Raw genomic sequence first — 22,531 nt, forward strand, 5'->3', positions numbered from 1 at the left:
AGAGGTAATTAGGTTAAAGCAAGGTCATGAGAGTGGGCCCTAATAGAATATGATCGATATACTTATAAAAAAGGAAAATTTGGACACAAAGACACCCATAGAGGAAAGATGTGAATTCACAGGGAGAAGACAACCCTCTATAAGAGAGAGGTCTGGAGCAGATTCTCCCTCACAGTTCTCAGAAGGAGTCATCCCTGCCAACACCTGGATCTCAGATTTCTAGCCTCCGGAACTGAGACAATAAATTTCTATTTTTTAAGCCACCCAGTCTATGCTATTTTGTTATGGCAGCTTGTGCTAAGACAAAAGCTGCTGTGGGAATGTTTCAGTTTTCTAACATACTGGATTATTTTTTATTATGAATTCTTAGGAATGTAATTGATATGTGTATTAACGTTTTTAGGGCTTTTAAGGAAAGTAAATTGTCTGTTTTCCCTCAAAATAGTACCTATTTATGCTTCCACCAGAAACATATGCCTTCAAGCCTCCAATGCTGATTTAAATTTGTCATTCTGTCTAGATTTGAGAGGAAGTTGGTGAGTTAAATGTCTTAGTTTCCATCTTGACTGGAATTTCCAAGAAATAAATGTATTTTAATGTTTTATTAGGTAATCATTTATTCACTGTCTGCAGTCAATACACCCCTTAAAATGTGTTTATTTAAAAGATCTTCAGAAAATGTTAGGAAAATCTGAACTAATGGGGAACACTTCCATCACAAGTTTATACATAAGCCGTATTAGATGACCACACAAATTTATATGTTTATTAGTTATACATATTGTGTATATTTTGTGTATAGTATATTGTGTATAGTATAATTGTGTATAGTATAATTGTGACTAGCATTCATCACATCCTAGTCTCATTTTAGGGAAATTAGAGAGATCACATAGTATAGATCTAGAAGAAACATTGCTAAATTTCCTTGCCTTTTAAAATTGGTGCATCATTCAAATTGAACATATTTAATTATCAGTTATCTTCCTAATGGGGGTGATAGTTTCTATATAAGAAACAGATGTGGGGGGGTGTCTGGGTGGCTCAGTCGGTTAAGCATCCAACTCTTGATTTTGGCTCAGGTCATGATCTCAGGCTCATGAGATCAAGCCCCACATAGGGCTCAGCACAGAGTCTGCTTGGGATTCCCTCTCTCTCCCTTTCCCCCTCCCTCTACTCTCTCTCTCTCTCTCTTTCTCTCTCAAAATAAAAAAATCAATAAGATCTTTTAAAAAAAAGAAGTAAAAGAAGTAGATGTGGCAAGTCATTTCACTGCTCTAGGACTCAGTTTCCTCATCACTCATTAGTTCACTGTTTTCAAGTTCCTCCTAACCCTTTATAAGATCTAGTAAGCAGTAAAACAGTTGACAATTTCAGCTTTTTCTTCTACAAAAATAAGACTACTAAAAATAATAGTGGAAGGCAATACTGATATATCAAAGTACAGATAAAAAATTATTTGAGTATGCCTGGGTGGCACAGTCGTTTAAGTGCCTGACTCTTGGTTTCTGCTAAGGTCGTGATCTCAGGGTCATGAGATCTAGGCCTGTGTTGGGCTCCCCACTCAGCGTGGAGTCTGCTAAAGTTTTTCTTTACCCCTCCACCCATGCACGCACGCAGAAGCACACACGTGTTTATTCTTCCTACAGAAATTAATTCTGGATATAGGATTACATTAGGATTTTAATTTAATACAGATACAAGCTAGAAAAATCCTTCCTTAAAGCATTTTATCTGGCCATCAGGCACTATTAATAACAGTTTCATCCCTTTGCAGGTTACACAAGATTTAAACTTGTATTCCTGAATTGTAAAATCTAGATCTTAATTAGCTAGAAATTTGAGATCTAGTTTCCTAGTCTATGTCAGTACCTTAAGTACATTTTTATATATCTCACATATGTAGAGTGTTAGTAGTTGAGATATTAGGGTTTGAGGTTTTCAGACTTGGGTTAAGAACCCAGCTCTGTCACTTACTAGCTTTATGACCTTGGACAAGTTTCATAAACACTATTTGGCTCAGTTTCTAATTTTTAGAATAATAATAATGACTAACTACTTTCTATGGTTATGGATTAATATATATATTAATATATATAAAGTTCTTAGAATAGTGCTTGGAACATTATATAACTTTAGCTATTATTATTATTATTTCTATCATTATCAATATCTAGGGGTTTTTTTTAAAGTAAAAAGCAAAGACTCGATCCTTCTGGCCTTGCAAGCCACATTTGAAAGTGCACAGTTCTTCGTTGTAAAGATAATTGTACCACTTGCAACATTTTTCTCATTGCAAATACAGGCATCTGGGGTTTCATTACTCTCTCCCTTCTGCAGTGATCCCAGTTGGGGATTGGAAATATCTTGGGAAAACAGTGTTTCTTGGAATGTTAACATGTGTTCTTGGGAATGGAGGAAATGTTCTGTGCTCAAATAAGTTTTGGAATTCTGAGGAAACAAAATTAAAAGAATATTTTTATCACAGGGTTTAAAAAGGGATGTTATATGCAGTGTTTCCGAATGTATTTGGAACCAAACTAGGAAATGCTACCATGGGTAACAAATGGGTCCCAACCTTTTAGAGTCTCAGGGTATGTTTTTAATGTTAACATTCATATCGCTCAATAATTTTATTTTTTAAAGATTTTATTTATTCATTTATCAGAGAGATAGAGAGAGAGCACGTGCACACAAGCAGGGGGAGCAGGAGAGGGAGAAGTAGGCTCCCGCCAAGCAAGGAGCCTGATGTGGGACTCGAGCCCAGGACCCTGAGATTATGACCTGAGCCGAAAGCAGACGTTTAACTGACTGAGCCACCCAGGCGTCCCTCGATCAATAATTTTAATTGCATTTTAGTATCAGTTGACTAAGAAAATACTTGACAGGAAGATATCATTATTCAAATAATATGGTTAAATTTATTTATATTTTCCTCAAAATATCTATGTTCACCTTAAACATAGTAGTATCAGTTTTTTGTGTGTGTGATCATGTGATTCATTCATTTTACAAACCCATTTCTTAGAACCCTCATAGGTTTTAGGATTTCTGCCAACTGCCAATTACCAGCTTCATGGTCCAAGGCCCGAGAACCAGTATTTCTCAACCCTCACTCTACACTTGGAATCATCTTGGAAGCTTTAAAAACTGCAGTTTAGATGCCTAGATATTACTCATAGATATCTTTGTCTGTGTGGTCTCAGGGAGCCTTGGTATTACTTTCTTTACCAGGTCTGCAGGTCATTTCAATGTGCAGGCACAGCACATTGCTGGTTCTAGGTGTTAGTGAAACAAGTAAGATCAGGGACCTGTTTCATACTGTGATCAGCATATAGGATGTTGCAGATCTAATATAAATTTTAAAAGTTGCTATAATATATGGTCCTAACTGAATAGCTTTTAATGAAGGAGAAGGAAGGAGGCTCAGGGGTAAAATTGTATCATTGATAATCAAAATATGTGCCTTGAGAATTCAAAGATTTGCTATATCCTAGAATATATTGCCTGTTAGCCACAAGAACACCTATGTAAACCACAACATACATAGTTCTATAGGCTTTTCTTTTGTATCAAGTTGTGTTACAGATTTATTAGAAAACGCATTTTGCTCTTCATTCCATGTTGCCTGACTCTACTTTCCCCAGATGTTTGTAAATGTATCCTACTTGCTTTTATACAATGAATATTCTTTAATTCTTATTTTGACATTTTTGTGTTATTTGATCTTAGTCACCTATGAAGCCATACTGGCCAACTCTGTCCTCCCTTGCTTTTTTTTTTTTTTTTTTTTTTTTTGAGAGAAAGAGAACATGCGAGTGGGGAGAGGAACAGAGGGAGAGAATCTCAAGCAGACTGCACATTGAGTATGGAGCTAGATGTGGGGCTTTATCTCACGACCCTGAGATCATGACTTGAGCCAAAACAAGAGTCACTTAACCTACTGAGCCACTCAGGCTCCCCTCCTTCCTTGCTTTCCTGATACAGCTCCTCTTCATTTTCTTCCTGCATCTTGGCCACTTCTTTTTCATTCTACTTCACAGTATCATTTCTTTCCCCTATACCTTAAATATTGGTGTTCTCTAGGGATGATGCATTCACTTCAATTATATACTTAAGCTATTACAGTATATATGTTTAAATTACTGTATTAGTATGCAACTGTTGCCATAACAAAGTAGCACAGACTGGGACATTTATTTATTTATTTATTTATTCATTCATTCATTTATTTATTTGTTTGTTTGTTTATTTATTTATTTATTTATTTTCTCACAGTTCTAGAGCCTGGAAGTCTGGATCAAGATATTGGCAGGGTTGTTACCTTTTTTTTTTTTTTTAAAGTAGACTCCATGCCCAGCCTAGAGCCCAATATGGAGCTTGAACTCACAAACCTGAGATGGACCCAAGCTGAGATCAAGAGTCGGAAGCTTAACCGACTGAGCCACCCACGCGCCCCAGGGTTGTTACCTTCTAAAGCCTCTCTCCTTTGCTTGCAGGTGTCCATCTTCCTGCTGAGTCCTCACATGGTCACCCCTTGGTTTCTGTGTTGTCTGTGTCCTAATCTTCTCTCCTTATTAAGCACATCAGTAATATTGGATCAGATCCCACCCATACGACCTCATTTTAACTGAATTACCTCTTTGAAGGCCCTATATCCATATACAGTCACATTCTGTGGTGCTGAGGATTGGAATTTCAACATATGAAATGTGTAGGGACAAAATTCAGCCCACAACAAGCACTAGGATAGGAATGCGCATGCATATTGTAAGAAGGTTTCCAGATTGAGTCAATGTTAAATGGAGTCCTGGAAAATGAAAAGGAATTAACTAAAGAATAATAAGAGGGAGTAGTGGGGGAAATAGAAAGGTAATATTAGATAGAAGGAATAGCATATACACTGGCACTTTCGGAATACTATAAGTAATACATTATAACCAGAACATAAAGATCAAGGAGCTATGTGGCTCTTAAGTAGGCAGTTAGACATACATATCTGGAGACACTTTTTTTCTTAGTCCTCTTCCTATCCCTTATTCTTCCAGATTGATTTCATCTTCCCCAGGTGTTTCCACTATACTAATAATATCTACTTTTCTAAATCTATCTCAAACCTGTCTTTTAAACTCCAGAACATTTGGTCAACTGCATTTGAGAGGTCACTTTTTAGATGTCCTACAGGCACCTCAAGCTGAAAACTAAAATGTTAAAAAGGTCTTCTCTCTTCAAATCTGTTCCTTCTTGAGAATTCCTTTTCTTATCAAATGATACTCCTTTTTTTAGATATTAAGGTTTTTATTTTAATTTCAGTATAGTTAACATCCAGTCTTCTATTAGTTTCAGGTATACAATATAGTGATTCAATAATTCCATACATTACTCAGTGCTCATCACAACAGGTGCACTCCTTAATCCCCATCACCTATTCCACCCATCCCTCATCCCTTTTCCCTCTGGTAACCAACAGTGTGTTCTCTATAGTTAAGGGTCTGTTTCTTGGTTTGCCTCTCCCTCTTTTTTTTCCGTTTGCTCATTTGTTTTTTCTTAAATTCCACATATGAGTGAAATCATATGGTATTTGTCTTTCTCTGACTGACTTATTTCACTTAGCATTGTACTCTCTAGCTCCATCCATCTCATTGCAAATGGCAAGATTTCACTCTTTTTAATGGCTGAGTAATATTCTGGTATATCTAAATCGATATCGAATAGATATATCACATCTTCTTTATCCATTCATCTATTGATGGGACACTTGGGCTGCTTCCATATCTTGGCTATTGTAAATAATACTGCCATAAGCATAAGGGTGCATGTATCCCTTTGAATTAGTGTTTTTGTATTCTTTAGGTAAATACCCAGTAGTATGATTGCTGGATCATAGGGTAGTTCTATTTTTAACTTTTTGAGGCACCCCCATACTGTTTTCCATAGTGGCTGCACCAGTTGGCATTCCCACCAACAGTGCAGGAGTGTTCCTTTTTCTCCACATCCTCACCAACACCTGCTGTTTCTTTTGTTGTTGATTTTAGCCATTTTGACAGGTGTGAGGTGATAGCTCATTGTAGTTTTGATTTGTATTTCCCTGATGATGAGTGATGTTGAGCATCTTTACATGTGTCTGTTAGCCATTTGTATATCTTCCTTAGAAAAATGTTCATGTCTTCTGCCCATTTTTTAATTGGATTGTTTGTTTTCTGGGTGTTGAGTTTTCTGAGTTCTTTATGTATCTTGGACACTAACCCTTTATCAGATATGTCATTGGCAAATATCTTCTCCCATTCTGTAGGTTGCCTTTTAGTTTCATTGATCATTTCCTTTACTGTGCAAAAGCTTTTTATTTTGATGTAGTTCCATTAGTTTATTTTTGCTTTTATTTCCTTTGCCCCAGGAGACATATCTAGAAAAATGGTGCTACAGCAGATGTCAGAGAAATTGCTGCTTGTGCTTTCTTCTAGGATTTTTATAGCTTCAGGTATCACATTTAGGTCTTTAATCCATTTTGAGTTTATTTTGGTGTATGGTGTAAGAAAGTGGTCCAGTTAAATGATATTCTTATTTACTGAGGAACTAAACTCAGATGTAATCCTAACTACTTATGCTTACCCATTCATTTCTAGTAAATCATTACATCATATGGATTCTACTTATGCTTTTAAATTCACCTCCACTTCACCATCCCCACTTACTGCTGGTCCTCATGTATCTTTGCCTTTAGGCAGATTAGTTGACTTCCAGGTTCAGTGGGGATCTGATTATCATTGATTGAGATTATATATTCCACCAAGGCACATAGATAAATGGTTCTAGACTCTAAATGAGTATATGATGATATGATAATGATGATATTAAAATTCAATTATTGATGACTACCATTTATGAAATGTTCATGATGTGCCAAACATTGCATTAGGTACTTTGCAAACACAAACAATTCTTTAAATTGAATAGTGTATCTTTTTTGAAGAATGAACTCAAGCCTATAAGTGTTAAATAATTTGCCAAAGGTCCCACAGCTAGCACAGCATAGCTGGGATTTAAAGACAGGTCATCTTGATTTTGAATCCCATGCTCTATTTACCACACAAGACAACTAACATATTTAATCAATTATCACTATGTATACAATGTTTCTAATGGGAAAAAATTCCATACTAATGGAAAAACTGCAACAAAAATTTATCTCATTTTAATACTATGATATATTATTGTAATTCTAGAAAAGTAGTAATTTTTTTCTGACCTGAGCCATGATTTTCTATTGACACTAGAGAAAACTGCAATCTTAAATTTAGCCAATGAGGCACTATGAAGAAGATAATTTATAAGATGAATAATTTCATAATAAATATATCAGCTTAAGTGCCTTAAAATTGGAAATTAGTTTTTCCATGATGCAGGCATCTAAATGGAGTATAATATACATAGATGAGGAATAGCAGTTCACACCAGGCATCCCCAACTTTACTGAGAATAGTTTCCCCTTAAATTACTCTTGCAAAAGTCAATAATAGAAGCTATTTGCTGCCAGAATATATTTAGAGAAACTGCCATTTATTATAATTAAAGTGATTTATTTGCTTGCTAGTTTATTTGGCTGAGGATTTTCTTGAATTTGAGGACAAACTGGAAATGTAATTTACCGATATATACAGTATTACAGCATATTTCATATTCTGAGGCTTTTTAAAAGTGTTTTTCAAATATCAGTAGTAAAAATACCCTGTTTACACTAGATATTGAAAACGTGGGTTATTTAAAACAGAGCTGGGTGTCAGAATTCATTCTAAAACCAGTTATAACTGATTCAGGGATGGTCTTAGCAATTACTAATCACCACTCTTGAAAGAATCAATGAGGAACTAAATTCCGTGGGACATCAAGGATTTTTCTATGTTGGTCACTTATCAACTTGAGGAAGGAAATTCAGGGATAGTTGTTGCACTGTGTATGCTTCATAAACATAGAAATCAAGTTTTGTGGGGGTTTTTCTGATGGATACATGAAGTTTCTATGAAAACTGAGTTTGAAACTGGGTGACACCACTTGTTAGCTATATGAACTTAGGGAAATGATTTATCTTTCTCAGAATGAGGCTCAGTCTTCTCACCTAAAAATGGAGATAATCCTAAACTTCCTTGCAAGTTTGCTGTGAGAAAAAAATGACTTAATGTATGTAGATTGCTTAGCAGAGCATTTGATATATTTTAGTTGCTCAGTAGTTGGTCCCTCCTATTGTAGTCACTGGTATTTATCTATTCATCAGCCATCTTCTTCTTCCTTGCTAACAGAACCCTAGCTTTAGTCAAGTCCCATGTGCCCAGCCCCAGAGGATGAATTGTGATTGGCCTAAGCCAATGTTCCTCAATAGGGACATCACTGGCATTTTGGGGTTTTTTTGTTTGTTTGTTTTGGTTTGGTTTGGTTTTTTAAAGATTTTATTTATTTATTTGACAGAGAGATAGAGTACAGGTAGGCAGAGAGGCAGGCAGAGGGAGAGGGAGAAGCAGGCTCTCCACTGAGCAGGGAGCCCGATGTGGGACTCGATCCCAGGACCCTGGGATCATGACCTGAGCCGAAGGCAGACGCTTAACCGACTGAGCCACCTGGGCTCACCCCATCACTGGCATTTTGAATGGGGTCCTTCTTGTGTTATCCCCTTTTCAACATTTGTATTGTAAGGGTTCCACAAGTATAAGAAAATGGCAACATTGAATTTTGTAAGGAAGGGAATTGAATTTGTGAGAATATGACATACAGTTGGAATTCTCAAAGGATTACAAACTCAGTGAAATTGTGAAAAATAACAATACCTATTTATATTCCAAGGGAGATGGGAAGGACATTTGTTATATCTCAGCTTGGACTAACTGTAGAATAAGCTTCCCCTATAATCTTGTAATAATGAGCCTGCCCACATACTAACTTTGAATTTGAATGTTTAATATCCATTTTATTTGAATTACCAAGCTAATAAATTAGCATTAAAAACTCATACAAGTCCAGTGATGCTTCCAGGCAGAAGCAAAATCAAAACTTCTCTGGAGGGATACACATTCATACTAGGACTTGTAGGATTTATCTGCTGAAAGAAAATAGGTTGAAACCTAAATTTCAAGGCATGTGAGGTAATAATCCACCACTGAGGAAGAGTCAGCAGTCACAACAAAAAGAAAAATTAAACTCGTAATAACTTCAAATACTACATTTATCAGAAAGAAGTAAGCAAGTTTAAAATGGCAGACATAAAAGAAGTTATGAGTACATTTCAGAACAGTGAATATGAGAAAGAGAAACCCTTTTTCATTCTGACATGAAAAAATACTAATAACACTTGTAAAAATAATTTTTACTATAATATGTATAGAATTTTTTATAACTCAATAGACTTTTTAGAGCAACAGTTTAACAAAAGATGAAGAGATACTTTTTTAAAAATGAAAGATAGTTCTGAAGAAATCATCTAGAATAAAGTACAGAATGTTAAAGAGATTACAGTTATGAAGTAGAGATGTAAAGATTCAAAAGAAGAAGAAGAATGTCTGACATGTTTAGTAAGGTTTCAAATATTTTGAATGTTTGAAGATATCATATTTGAAAACTTTTCACAATTGAAAAAAACATTGATTCTCAGATTCAAGAAATACATCAAGTTCCATGCAGTATTAAAAAAAATAAATCCACACCTAGACACAATGAAATGAAATTAGAGGATATCAAGACATGTCTCTGGAAGCAAGGGAAACAAAACAAAAATGAACTATTGGGATTTCATCAAGATAAAAAGCTTCTGCACAGTAAAGGAAACAATCAACAAAACTATAAGGCAACCTACTGAATGGGAGTAGATATTTGCAAATGACATACCCGATAAAGGGTTAGTATCCATAATATATAAAGAACTTATTAAACTCAACACCCAAAGAACAAATAATCCAATCAAGAAATGGGCAGAATACATGAATAGACATTTTTCCAAAGACATACAAATGGCTAACAAACACATGAAAAGATGCTTAATATCACTTATCATCGGGAAATACAAATCAAAACTACAATGAGCTATCACCTCACACCTGTCAGAATGGCTAAAATTAACAACACAGGAAAAACAGGTGTTGGTGAGGACTCAGAGAATAGGGAACTCTTTTACACTGTGGGTGGGAATGCAAACTGGTGCAGCCACTGTGGAAAATAGTATGGAGGTGCTTCAAAAAGTTAAAAATAGAACTACCCTATGACCCAGCAATTGCACTATTAAGTATTTAGCCAAAGGATACAAAAATACTCATTCAAAGGGACCCATGCCCCCTAATGTTCATAGCAGCATTATCAACAATAGCCAAATTATTTAATTTGGCCAAATTTTTTAAAGAGCTCAAATGTCCATCAACTGATGAATGGATAAAGAAGATGTGGTATACATATATATGTATACCACATACATGTACACACACACACACACACACACACACAATGGAATACTACTCAGCCATCAAAAACAATGAAATCTTGCCATTTGCAATGACATGGATGGAGCCAGAGTGTATTATGATAAGCAAAATAAGTCAGTCAGAGAAAGGCAAATACCGTATGATTTCACTTATATGTGGAATTTAAGAAACAAAATAGATGAACATAAGGAAAGGGAGAAAAAAAGAGAGGGAACAAACCATAAGAGACTCTTAACTATAGAGAACAAACTTGAGGGTTGATGGAGGGAGGTGGGTGGGTGGGAATGGGCTAAATGGGTGATGGTTGGCTGTTATATGTAAGTGATGAATCGCTAAATTCTATTCCTGAAATCAATATTACACTATATATTAACTAAGTAGAATTAAAATAAAAACTTGAAACAAAAGAAATTAGAAAATATCAAAGTCTAAGAGATTATCTTAAAACACAAATCCTTATTGAGAAATGATGATTAGACTAATTGTTGACTCTCAATAGCAACAATTCTTGTCAGATGACAATGGTATAGTATCTTAAAATGTTAAGAGAAAATAGCTGTTGATCTAGAATTTTATACATATATAAATTATCATTCAAGAGTGGGCCAAAATAAATATTTTTACAGGTAGGGACTGAGAATTTTTCACTAACAGACTACCACTGAAATAGTAAAAGATGTACTTCATGAAGGACAAAATTGAAGCCCGAAAGCAATGAGACAAAAGAAGTCATGGCCAAGGGGCACCTGGGTGGCTCAGTTGGTTAAGCGACTGCCTTCGGCTCAGGTCATGATCCTGGAGTCCCGGGATCGAGTCCCACATCGGGCTCCCTGCTCAGTGGGGAGCCTGCTTCTCCCCCTGACCCTCCCCCCTCTCATGTACTCTCTCTCTCTCTCTCATTCTCACTCTCTCAAATAAATAAATAAATCTTAAAAAAAAAGAAGTCATGGCCAACAAAGAAATGGTTTATCATTTTTGTTAATCGAAATAAGCCTTGACTAAAAAAAAGCATTAATACTGAAAATTACTAAAATATTGTATAAAAATAACACATCAGATGTAAGAGTGACTTAAAGATTCAAATGATTAAAGTTGGTTTTGTTTGGGAATAACCAATTACTTTACTAAAAGAACCTTAAACAGTTGGAAATAATTATTATTTTGCATATCATGAAGTCCAGAGGTTGATAGTCCATGAGTTGGTGCAGCAGCTCAATTATGCCATTAAGGACTTTCTGCTGTTTCTTCTATAGTACATCTCTGCTATTTTCCCTCATGGTCAGAATAACTCAAGTACAGTATTCTCACACAAGCACATTCACAGGCAGAAAGAAAGAAGGGAGTGAAAAATATTTTCTTTTATATCTCCATCTTTTTATCAGGTCAAGACATCTTTTCCAGTAGCTTGAGAACAGACTTTTCCTATTAATCCATTGGCCACAACTGGCACACATATCCCATTGACCACAATCAATCATTGGCAAAGAGAATGTTATTTTCCTGTTTCACTTAGACTAATCATGATTTATCACCTTGTGATAGACTCGCCATCCTTGAACTTATTTTTTCTCAATATTTGAATAAAACCATGGTTCTTTTAGCAAGAAAAAAGAGGACAGAATGCCTGTTGTTTAGGTGACCAAAATTGCTTGCCTAAGTATTCTAAGGTCCTTATAGTGTTCCAGAGGAGGAAAGAAGTGTTGGCTAACTTTAGACTTTAGATTAATTAGGCATGCTAAAAATTTAAGCGTATATGCTATGCATATAAATAGAACATATAACTTCCAACCCATGGGAAGATAAAAAGAAATTTAAAAAAACATTTAATCATTTAATCAAATAGTAGGCAGTTAAAGAGATACATAGGGCACTAGGCACTGTTTTATAGACAGGAAAAGTTTTGTGCACTAGCTCTATCACTGACTGGCTGCTTACTGGAAAGTTATTTCTCTACGGTACTTGGTCTACCTAAATGTTAAGTGGTCAGTCTGAATGACTTGTAAGGTCCCTTTCAGTTCTAATAGTCTATGAAACAAATATATGTTTTTTGGAAATATTCATTATTTTGCATACACGAGAGAATATTATCCCACTTCTTTCAACTATGCATATGATTACATCGTATCTTCATTATCACATATACACATGAGAATTTCAGGAGCATCCAGGTACAGAAAACATTGTTTTAAAGTTGCTTAATTTAAATCCCATAAATGTGCCTTAATAAATAAAATTACTACCATTTACTCTTTCTCATCTTCCAAATTATTTCCCATTGCAAAACAAAGTCACATTACTAATTCCTCCATTATTGCATAACTTAGAATTTAAATTAATGGGAATGACTCCATAGAAAATCCTGAAATCCTGAAAGGTTGTCTAGTTTCCCAAAATTGACCTCTATGCATTTTGTCTTTGTTCCATGTTGGTAAAAGCTCTTCATTTTAACTTCACCCTAAGCTCACCTGCATCTTCTTAAGCCTTTCTTTGGGTAGAGACTTAAGTGTTTTCCTTTTGAAGCACTTCTCCATTGCATGTAATCAAAGAATAAATAGTATGAGTTGTCAACATAGCAGGCAATTAAAATAAGGCCTGTTAGCTATCAAGAGAAGATTTTGCAAAGCAAGAAATAAAGCAGAAAATGCAGGTGTTAGCTCTCAAAATGAAATGATTTACCAGCCTGTACCTGAGAATTGACTATACCTAAATATGTACAGAAAAGGTGCTACACAATGATAGAAAGACATTGGAATCCTATTAAAATTACTGAAGAAAAATCTGTTTATGCAGTGCTGGAGGTATAAACTATGATGGTTAGAAAGACAAAATTGCAGGGATGATAAATTCTGATTTACATTCTTCTTGAGAAAAGTGTGGTTTAGCATACAGTGTCTGAACACATGTCCAAATATTTGCAAAAGTTAGAATTAGCAGAACCTTAGAAGGGGATGTCAGGAAAGGGGTCAAAAGAATAATTTTGAAGTTAATATTTTTTATAATCATATATTTTTACTTTACTAAAGGGATAACTGAAAAAATATAGTAGAGATCAACCAAAATAATTTAGGTTTATTTTTTGACATTTCACCTTATTCACAGAGGATTTGTTGAGTTCCTAATAAACGCATGGTACTGTAATAGGTTCTATGGGAGATAAAAATGAATATGACAAATAATCCTCTTTCAGAGAATTTATAGGCTGATTGAGGAATTAGATATGCACACAAGTAGCCATAATATGTGGCAGAAAATACTCTGTGTGCCATAATAAATGTAAAGATGATGTGCCATGAGAATTCAAGGAAGAAATAACCTCCATCTTGGAGTTAAGAAGGGAAGAAAACTTGAACTTGACCTTGAAGACTAGAAATGATATGAGTATACATAAGGGCATAAACTATATTCTTGGCAGAGTGAGCCCTGGAAAAAGCCTGGAGTTCACAAAGCATGGGATATAGAGGGGAAATGTGAGCAGGAATATTTGGCTAGATGGTAATAAAAATGGCTCATATTTACTGAGCACTTATGTACCTGGCACTCTGCCTGGTCTTTTACATCCATTACCATTTAATCCTCATAAATCATGGTACAGCAGAGGAATTATTATTCCTTCTTAAAGGTTAAGAAATTAAAACTAAGCATCAAAATTTAAACAACATGCTTCTTTAAGATGATTATTTTGAATTTTGTGCCAGGCAATTCGTATCTCCATTTCCTTGGGTTCAGTTTGTGGAGCTCTATTAGTTTGCTTTGGTATTGTCATGTTTGCCTAATGCTTCCTGATACATGTAAGCTTCCACTGGTGTCTGTGCATTTGAAAGAGCAAAGGCTTCTTCAAGTTTTTACAGACAGGCCTTCTCTTGTCAGTTCCCTGAACACATGGTATTGACTCCAGGATTACAGTGGAGCAGAGTTAGAACCAGGTCATGTGGCACCTGTTGGTTCTACAATGAGGTTTGTGGTTAGAGGGCTTGTTATCAGATGCATGACCTAGTGTGGTTTCTACCAGGTTCCTGGGACGGCTCCCACCAGGTCACTGAGTAGCTCCCTAGATGGGCATGACTGCCCTCAGACACGGTTGAAAGGGGCTAGACTCAAAGCACAGGGCTACTTCAAGGTCCACAGCTGGGACCAAGGTCTATAGTCCTACCTCCAGGGGCATGATGGACATGCCACCTGCTGGGTTTCTAGTCAGGCAGGAATATCCCTGGCCATGGTGAGTGGGACTGGAGCCAATCACAGGGCTACTTTAGGCTCTGCAATTCAGTTGAATTTGGCTGACCTTCCTTCAGGGGCATGGAAGAGCTTATCTCCAGATGGGTCTCTAGACGAGCAAAACATCTCCCTCACTGTGGCTGTGAGAGTCTAAAGAAGGATCTCAAACAAGCTAACTTTACAAATCAAAAAAACTAGAAAAGGAAGAACAAACTAAGCTCAAAGTTAGCAGAAGGGAGGAAATAATAAAAGATTTAAGCATAAATAAATTCAATAGAGACTAGGAGACAACAGAAAAAAATTAATGAGACTAGGAGACAACAAAAAAATCAATGAAACTAAGACTTGGTTTTTTGAAAGGATGAACAAAATTGACAAACCTTTAGCTAGACTAACAAAAAAAAAGAGAGGACTCAAATAAAAAAGTATAAATGAAAGGGGAGACATTATAACTGATACCACAGAAATATAAAAGATCATGAGATTATAATGAATAATTATACACTAATAATTTGGATAACCAATGAGAAGTAAATAAATTCCTAGAAATATACACCTACCAGGACTGAATCATGAATAGAAATTCTGATTAGATGAATAACAAGTGAGGTGATTGAGTCAGTAATCAAAAACATCTCAACAAAGAAAATCCCAGGACTAGATGGCTTCATGATTAATTTTACCAAATATTTGAAGAAGAATCAATGCCAATGCTTCTTAAACTCTTCCAAAAATTTGAAGGAAGGGAACACTTCCAAACTCATTTTACAAGACCAGCATTACCCTGATACCCAGGCCAGATAGAGACACTACAAGAAAAGAAAACTACAGGCCAGTATCCCTGATGAATATAAATGCAAAATACTCAAGAAAATACTAGCAAATTGAATTTGTTAACACATTAAAAGAATCTTACACCATGATCAAGTGGGATTTATCCCTGGGATGCAAGGATGGTTCAACATAGGCAAATCAATAAATGTGACACACCACCTTAATAGAATGAAAGATAAAAATCACATGATCATCTCAATAGATGCAGAAAAAGTATTTGACAAAATTCAATATCCTTTCATGATAAAAATCCTCAACAAAATAGGTACAGAAGGAATGTACCTCTGGGCACCTGGGTGACTTGGTCTGTTAAACATCTGACTCTTGGTTTTGGCTCAGGTCATGATCTCAGGGTCGTGAGATTGAGCCCCGAGTTGAGCTCCACACTCAGCCTGGAGTCTGCTTGAGATTCTCTCCCTCTCCCTCCCTCTCTGCCCCTCCTCCTACTCACTCTCATTCTCTCTCTCTCTTAAATAAATAAAATCTTTTTTTAAAAAAAAAAGAAGGAACATACCTCAACATAATAAAAGCCACATATGCAAATCCCACAGCTAACATCATACTCAACAGAGAGATTGAAAGTTTTTCCTCTAAGATCAGGAAAAACAGTGCCCACTTTCACCAGTTCTATTCAACATAGTACTGGAAACTCTAGCCCAAGCAATTGGTCAAGAAAAAGAAATAAAGGACATCCAAATAGGAAAGAAAGAAGTAAAATTATCCATTTGTAGATGGCATGGTTTTATATAAAGAAAACACTAAAGATTCCATGAAAAAACTGTTGGAACTAAAAAATAAATTTAGTACATTTGCAGGATGCAGAACAACATACCACAGTCAGTTGTGTTTCTAGACATTGACAATGAACTATCTGAAAAAGAAATTAAGAAACCACACAACTTACAATATCATCAAAGAATAAAATACTTAGGAATAAATTTGACTAAGAAAGTGAAAGATCCATACTGAGAACTAGAAAACACTGGTGAAAGAACCTAAAGAAAACAAAACAAAAAAAAAAAATGGAAAGATATTGTGTTCATGGATTAGAAGAATTCATATTGCTAAAACATTTATACTCTCTTAGCAATCTATAGACTTAATGCATTCCCTATCAAAATTCCTATTGCATTCTTCATGGAACTAGAAAAGAAAAACAGTCCTAAAATTTATATGGAACCACAAAAGACCCCAAATGGCCAAAGCAGTCTTGAGAAAAAAAGAACAAAGTTAGAGCCATCATACTTCCTGATTTAGAACTATATTATAAAACTGTAGTAACCAAAACAGTATGGTACTGCCATAAACAAGGTGATGGAGTCAGTAATCAAAAACATCTCAACAAAGAAAATCCCAAGACTAAATGGCTTCATGATTAATTTTACTAAATATTTAAAGAAGAATCAATGCCAATCCTTCTCAAACTCTTCCAAAAGTTTGAGACATATATGACATATAAAAAGAGACATATATGACAATGGAATACAGGGCCGAGGGATAAACCTACACATAATATGGTCGACTAATCTTTGGCAAAAATGCCCGGAATACAAACTGTGGAAATGATAGTCTCTTCAATCAATGGTGTTGGAAAAACTGGGTATCCACATGTAAAAGAATGAAAAAGAATGAAATTGGATCCTGATCTTACATCATTCACAAAAATTAACTCAAAGGATTAAAAACTTAAATGTGATACCTGAAATTGTGAAACTCCTAGAAGAAAACAGAGGGGAAAATCTCCTTGACATTGGTAGTGGCAATGACTTTTTGGAAACAACACCAAAGGCACAGGCAATAAAGTAAAATTAAACAAGTGGGATACATCAAACCAAAAAGCTTATGTACAGAAAAGGAAATAATCAACAAAATGAAAAGCCAGCCCATGGAATGTGAGAAAATATTTTCAAACTACATATGCAATAAGGTGTTAATATCCAATATATATAAGGAACTCCTAAAAGTTAATAGCAAAAATATAAGTAATCCAATTTAAAAATGGGCAAAGGGGTGAATAGACATTTCCTTATGGAAGACATGCAAATGGTCAACAGGCATATGAAAAGGTGCCCAACAACACTAATTATCAGGGAAATGCAGATCAAAATACCCATGCAATATCACCTCACACCTGTTAGAATGGTTATTATCAAAAAGACAAGAGATAACAAGTATTAGTGAAGATGTGGATAAAGTCCTTTGTGCCTGTTGGTGGGAATGTGAATTATTCCAGCCATTATGGAAAGCAGTAGGGAAGTTCCATAAAAATTTAAAATAGAATCTCCATATGTTCTAGTAATCCCACTATCAGATGTAATCAGTAACCTCAATTTTGTATACGCAAAGGAAATAAAATTAGTATCTCAAAGACATATCTGCACTGCCATGTTCATTACAGCATTATTCACAATAGCCAAGATATGGCAACAACATAAGTGCTGGTCAATGGATGAATAAAGAAAATGCAGTCTATGTATTTACAATGGAATATTATTCAGCTTTTTAAAAAAGGAGATCCTGCCATTTGGTGTAACATGGATGAACCTGGAGGACATGATGCTAAATGAAATAAGCCAGAAACAGAAAGATAAATAATTATCTCACTTATATTTGAAATCTTAAAAAGCTAAACCCATGGAACCAGAGAACAGATGGGTGATTACCAAGGGCCAAGGGGTGGCAGAAATGGGAGATGTTGGACAAAGGGTATGAACTTTCAGTTATAAGATCAATAATTTCTGGGGTGCCTGGGTGGCTCAGTCATTTGAGCACCCAACTCTTGATTTCAGCTCAGGTCATGATCAAGGTCAGATCAGGTCCTGAGATCAATCTCCACATCTGGCTCTGCTCTCAGTGGGGAGTCTACTTGAGACTCTCTCTCTTTGTCTCTCTCCCTCGCCACTCTCTCTAAAGTAAATAAATATATCTTTTAAAAAAGAGACCAAGAATTTCTGAGGATCTAATGTATGGCATGGTGACTATAGTTAATAACACTGTACTGGATACTAGAAATTTGCCAAGAGAGTAGATCTTCAGTGACACACAAAAACACAGTAACTCTGTGAGGTGATGGATGTGTTAATTAACTTCATTGTGGTAATTATTTCACAATGTATATGTATACTAAATCATCACATTACACACCTTAATTATATGCAATTTTTTAAAGATTTATTTAATCTCACAACCCTGAGATCATGACCTGAGCCAAAATCAAGAGTTGGACACCCAGCCAACTGAGCCACCCAGGTGTCCCACCATATACAATTTTTATTTTTCAGTTACAACTCAATAAAGCTGGGAAATTTAAATAACATGCTTATGATACAAAGCTAGTTTATACTGAAACCAGATTTTTTCTATTTTAATTATTTTACATTATTTTAAGTGTTTATATTACATAAGTATCACATATGTCTATATTCTATTTAATCATCTTCACTCACTGAAATCATAACTCTTTAAATCCCATTTTAGCAAGTCATATAAATAGAATTTAAATGTGAGACTAAAATATTTGAAAACCACCTCATTGTATTTTATTATTTTATTTTTCAGGGAACAGAATAGTTTTATTTTATTCATTTTATCATTTTTATACATTTGTTTTTTCATGTGTAAATAACAGACAGTCTTATATTAGTTTCAGGTATACAATATAATGATTCAACAATTCAAAACATTTCTCAGTGTTCATCAAGGTAAGTATACTCTTGACCCAGTGATGGGTATTAGGGAGGGCACGTACTGCATGGAGCACTAGGCGTTATACGCAAACAATGAATCATGGGACACTGCCTCAAAAACTAATGATGTAATGTATGGGGATTAACATAATATAACAAAATAAAATTTTAAAAAATGTTTAAACTGAAAAAAAACTAATGATGTATTATATGGTGACTAACATAACATAATAAAATAAAATAAAAAAAAAAAGAAAATACTGATAGTTTATCTCCTAAACAGTGAAATTTTCCATCTGGCAAAAACTACTGCACAAAATCAAAAACCGATTTCTCCCCCTGATTATTTTTAAGCTTTTATTTTAATTCCAGTTAGTGAAAATACACTGTTATATTCTTTTTTCAACTATCTAATATTTTCAAAGGAGTATAGTAGGAAAGTGGAAATAGAAGAAGAAAAAAAAAAGATAAGTATACTCTTAATCCCCTTATCTATTTCACACACTCCCCACCCACCTCTACTCTGGCAACGACCAGTTCATTTTCGATATTTAAGAGTCTGGTTTTTTGATAGTTTTTTTTTCTTTGTTCGTTTGTTTTGTTTCTTCAATTCCATGTGTGAGTGAAATCATACGGTATTTGTCTTTCTCTGACATTTTTTCATTAGCATTATACCCTCCAGGTCCATCCATGTTGTTACAAATGACCAGATTTCATTCTTTTTTATGGCTGAAAAATATTCCAGTGTGTGTGTGTGTGTGTGTGTGTGTGTGTGTGTGTTATACACATCTTCCTTATCCATTCACCTGTAGACACTTGGGTTGTTTCTATATCTTGGCTATTGTAAATAAGGCTGCAATAAATGTATGGTTCCATAAGTCTTTTTGAATTAGTGTTTTTGTTTTCTTTGGGTAAATACCCAGTAGTGGAATTACTGTATCATATGGTAATTCAATTTTTAATTTTTTGAGGAACCTTACTGTTTTCCACAGTGGCTACACCAATTGATTTTCTGTCTGGATGATTTATCCATTGATATAAGTGGGGTGTTAAAGTCCTCTCCTATTATTGTATTATAACAATTTCCTCCTTTATGTTCTTTATGTCCTCCTTTATAGTTGCTTTCTGGATTTAGGTGCTCCTATGTTGGGTGCATAAATATTTATAATTGTTTTATCCTCTCGGATTGTTCCCTTCATCATTATGTAGTATCCTTCTTTATTTCTTGTTACAGTCTTTGTTTTAAGATCTATTTTGTCCAATATAAGTATTGCCACCCCAGCTTTTTTTTTCTTCACTTCCATTTGCATTGTAAATGTTTGCCCATCCCTTTCACTTTCAATCTGCATGTGTCTTTAGGTTTGAAGTGAGTCTCTTATAGGCAGCATACAGACAGATCTTGCTTTTTTTTTAAGATTTTATTTATTTATTTGAGAGAGTGAGAGAATGAGAGAGAGAGAGAGAGAGAGAGAGCATGAGGGGGGGAGGGTCAGAGGGAGAAGCAGACTCCCTGCCAAACAGGGAGCCCGACACAGGACTCGATCCCGGGACTCCAGGATCATGACTTCAGCTGAAGGCAGTGGCTTAACCGACTGAGCCACCCAGGTGCCCCCAATCTTGCTTTTTTTATCCATTCAGTTACCCTGTGTCTTTTGATTGGAGCATTTAGTCCATTTACATTCAAAGTAGTTATTGATAGATATATATTTATTGCCATTGTGTTACTTGGTTTACAGTTGTTTTTGTAGTTCTTTGTTCCTTTCTTCTCTTGCTCTCTTCCCTTGTAGTTTGATGCCTTTTTTAGTGATATGCTTGGATTCCATTCCCTTTATTTTTTGTGTATCTATTACAGGTTTTTGATTTGTGGTTACCATTAGGCTCATATATAACATCTTATGCATATAGCAGTCTCTATTAAGTTGATGGTCACTTAAGTTTGAACCCCTTCTAAAAAATGAGGGTTAGATACCTTGAAGTAGATGGCAATGCCTTAACCATATGCATGTTGTCAGTCCTGAGAGCCTCTTTCAATCTTGTCAAGGGGAGTGCTAACCTTCTCTCCTTTAACACCGAAAACAGATTTTTAACATAGGATTGTTTGTTTGGAGGATCTGACCTCATTTCAATATTTCACACTAATACTCAGTTACACTGCATGAAGGGTATAATGAGAAATAAGGTAAAAATAAAGCAAGCACTTGTGAAATGACTTAATTTATAAATAATGATGATAATAATATCAATAATAACAATACCAATCATGTTATAAGAGAAATTGCAAACTATCCCTCTTCTAATCATGGGAAACTCTGAATAAAAAAGATGATACTGAGATTTGTACTTGTTGCCAGGCAACAAAATGGCTCCTAATGATCTCTGCCTCTTGGTATCCAAACCCTTGTGTATCTCCTAGGACTGGCTTGTGTGGCCAATAAAACGTGGCAGAAGTAATGGCATGTCACTTCTGAGATTATGTTATAAAAGATACTGTAACTTTCCTTCTGTCCCTCTCTCTCTCTCTCTCATTACTCACTCTGGGGGAAGTCCTATGCCATATAGTAAACAACTGTATGAAAAGGTCTATCTATTGAGGAACCAAAGAATCTTGCCAATATCCATGTCTGTAGGCTTAGAAGTGAATTCTCCAAGCTCAGTCAAGTCTTCAGATGACTGTAACCCTGGTGGGCTTCTTGACTGCAGCCTCACAAGAGACCTGAGCCAGAACCTCCCAGCTAAGCTTCTCCCAGATTTTTGATACTCAAAAACTGTATGACATGATCAGGTGCTAATTTTGGGGTAATTTGTTATACAGCAATATATAACTAATACAGATTTTGGTGACTGGAAGTGGGGTAATGCTGTAACACACACCTAAAACACATGGGTGGCTTTGGAAAAATATTAGTGTTTTACAGCGTTCTGTTTTTAGTTTAAATGTTCTTACTCTAGGGGCGCCTGGGTGGCTCAGTCGTTAAGCATCTGCCTTCAGCTCAGGTCATGACCCCAGGGTCCTGGGATCGAGCCCCGCATCGGGCTCCCTGCTCTGCGGGAAGCCTGCTTCTCCCTCTCCCACTCCCCCTGCTTGTGTTCCCTCTCTTGCTGTGTCTTTCTCTGTCAAATAAATAAAATCTTTAAAAAAAAAATGTTCTTACTCTACACACTCCTCATCTACTCTCACGGATTTAACTCTAATCTATGTATGAATGACTCCAAAACCTATATTTCCAGTGTAGATATTTCTTCTGAGTTCCATGCTCATATTGCTAACTTCCTACCTAGCATTTCTACTCAAACTTCCAATAAGCACCTATAGCTAAACATGGCATCTGTGGAACTTAT

The 22,531-nt window shown here is 35.5% G+C and overlaps 1 non-coding gene across 1 annotated transcript; it reads right to left on the reverse strand.

The window, feature by feature from the left end:
• Positions 1-21,141: 21,141 nt before the first annotated feature.
• Positions 21,142-21,262, reverse strand: LOC114224624 (U6atac minor spliceosomal RNA). The gene has a single exon (XR_003612421.1). It is a non-coding gene; the product is annotated as a U6atac minor spliceosomal RNA (small nuclear RNA).
• Between the last annotated feature and the right edge of the window lie 1,269 nt (positions 21,263-22,531).

The sequence above is a fragment of the Eumetopias jubatus genome, unplaced genomic scaffold (assembly GCF_037043125.1).
Source record: "Eumetopias jubatus isolate StellerSeaLion01/CBP00866 unplaced genomic scaffold, mEumJub1_p1.0 scaffold_11, whole genome shotgun sequence".
Lineage (NCBI taxonomy): Eukaryota > Metazoa > Chordata > Mammalia > Carnivora > Otariidae > Eumetopias > Eumetopias jubatus.